At 51.2% G+C, this 2,609-nt stretch overlaps 1 non-coding gene across 1 annotated transcript; it reads right to left on the bottom strand.

Moving 5' to 3' along the window:
• Positions 1 to 1,589: 1,589 nt before the first annotated feature.
• Positions 1,590 to 1,661, bottom strand: Trnae-cuc (transfer RNA glutamic acid (anticodon CUC)). Its single transcript has one exon. It is a non-coding gene; the product is annotated as a tRNA-Glu (tRNA).
• Between the last annotated feature and the right edge of the window lie 948 nt (positions 1,662 to 2,609).

Raw genomic sequence — 2,609 nt, 5'->3', positions numbered from 1 at the left:
TCATGCGGACACTGCGAACACCATTCTCAATCATAATAATTAGCTGACGACCATTTCTCCTTTACAAGCGAAAGAACTGTACCGTACGGAAGTAGACTATCAGACATAGTTTCGTTTCGAACTTCGAATGGCAGGTTAAACACGCGAAAAGTGCGTATACCATAATCTGCGTTCGACAGCACATCATCACTAATAGTACCGACAAGGTGCTTACGTTTACGTACACTACCATTTACATTTACTAAAGTATCATACATATCGGAAGACGACAGTTTCAGAAATAACGAATTAAGGAACGCGTCAAGATGAACTACACTTTTCGGCAATTGAAGGTCGTTTTTAACCCATTAGTGAATTTCGAAAGCCGTAGGCCTACGCACGGACCTATCAAACGCTGACTGATTATTATTCTGACGATTCTCCGAATTATCGAGATCCATAGTACTCACAGAATGAACAAATCACAGAAGAAACAGCGCCGCGAAGCACACGCCGCCGACCACGATCCGCACGTAAACACCGCCCGAAACGCCGCAGCGAGCGCGCGATGTGTTCGGGCCCACGGCTCCGAAGAGACTGGTGCCTAAAACAAGTGCCTTAGAAGGCTTGGCCACGCTACCTGCACTGCCTTCGGCCCCAGTATTCCTAGCATTTGTAGAAACGGTGCACGCCACAGCTTCCTGCTCCGCTGTTCATCCAATCCGTCGCACCTCAAACAACTGCCCTTTTCGACTACAGAGAGCAGCGGACGTCTGCGCCTCACGGCCGCCGGCATTACGTGTTGGCGATGAAGTGGTAGTACAAACTGCGGACTGCGGAACACGAGTGAAAAATCAAGAAAGCACTGTGATTTCGAGTACTCGTGCACTATCGTCACTGCAAAGGTAGCAAAGCATAAATTCCAGAATTGCCGTGACCAGGATACGAACCTGGGTTATTACGGCCACAACGCAATGTCCTAACCACTAGACGATCACGGCCACGCAAGCGCCCACGGAAGCAGCTGGCTGGAGTGCAAGGAAACACAGCAAAGCCTAGGCCAAGGTGTACGCCACAGCAGTGTCAGACACGGTCTCCATCACGTGTAGACGAGTAAATGAACGTGCCTGCGCTGTCAGGACACTAACTAGAGTGGTTAGCTACATTCACCTCCCTGAAAGTGTCTTGCAGTCCTGCAAGCCTCTTGACTATAGGTATGTGGCTCGATAACAAGTGGATAGACGCCGCATCTCTCTTGCCGATGTCTCCGGCCCTCTTCTTTTCTTCCGTTTCTTTCTGTCCGGTGTTCGTCTGTATTTTTCATGTCTCTAGTGTTCGCTGCCACATTGGTGTTCTTTCAGTGACTGGGGGGAGGGGCGTCTCTTCCCACTTGGGGTTTTACCTGTTCCGTAAATTTTGTTACGCCTGTTTTTGGAATGGTGGACTGATGACCTTAGCTGTTTAGTCCCCCCTTAAACATCCCAACAACAACCACCACCACCCCTCGCCGTCAGGTGTAGCCGCGAATCATACTTAATGCAGCTTTGTGCACGCGTCAGCATAGCGTCAGTCGAGAAAAGTCGCATAAGAGGAGCAACAAAAACTGACGTTTCCGGTACCGGGAATCGAACCCGGGCCTCCTGGGTGAGAGCCAGGTATCCTAGCCACTAGACTACACCAGATAACGACGCCAGTGCTCTTCCAGCGAACGCAGCAACCAGCCACGATTAACTGACGACAACTGTAAGAAATACACTCTTTCACGTTATAGAACGGCATCCTCTGGACGCATTTCATGGAGACGAACGCGAGCAATGACGAGAGCAAAAGGCGCCTACAAATCCTGTCGTTGCTCCACGTACTGTTCTACGACAATTCACGAAGCAGACGCTCACGCCTTGCTGTGCTGTTTCCTTTGCGGGAAATGGGTGCAGCTGTCTTCGACGCAGGAAACATTACAGGTTTAGGAGCTGTGGGGTTGGAACCCACGCCTCCGAAGAGACTGGTGCCTGAAACCAGTGCCTTAGACCGCTCGGCCAAGCTACCTACACAACACGCGCGACACAGGAGCTGCGTCCAGCCCACGACAACACACAGCAACGGCACAAACATGAGACATAAAAATTGGCAACTTTTTTTTTTGGCCTCCCAACTCCTTTTATAGCCCGTCCTTGCGCTCTCCCCCCCTGTGGGTTCGGGGGTAAGAATAGGCCCACGGTATTCCTGCCTGTCGTAAGAGGCGACTAAAAGGAGTCTCAAACGTTTCGGTCTTATGTGATGGTCCCCTACCGGGTTTGACCTCCATCTTCTAAATTCTTCCGAAGAGCGAGCTGATTGGGGAAGGGCGCCTTACAAGGTGCAATGTGTCCATCGCTCATTACCATCTCTAGCTTGGTTGGTCGTCATCGCATAGCTGTCCCGCCCACTCACCATCTCTAGGGCGTGGCTTTGTTCTTGGGTGCGGTTTTTTGCAGTCTGCTCTGCTGTGTCGCTTTATGCGCCAATGACGATCATGGACTACATTTCACCTGAAATCCAGCACGGTAGCCAGTCCGTTGTGGTGGGGCCGCCATGTACCCTGTCGGTTGTAGCCCCCTGACAACACAGGGATCGCTCTACTGATGCCTGCG

Source organism: Schistocerca gregaria, chromosome 3 (assembly GCF_023897955.1).
Source record: "Schistocerca gregaria isolate iqSchGreg1 chromosome 3, iqSchGreg1.2, whole genome shotgun sequence".
In the NCBI taxonomy this organism is placed as follows: Eukaryota; Metazoa; Arthropoda; class Insecta; order Orthoptera; family Acrididae; genus Schistocerca; species Schistocerca gregaria.
The sequence above is the reverse complement of the archived record's forward strand: the minus strand, read 5'-3'. Positions and strand labels throughout refer to the sequence as shown.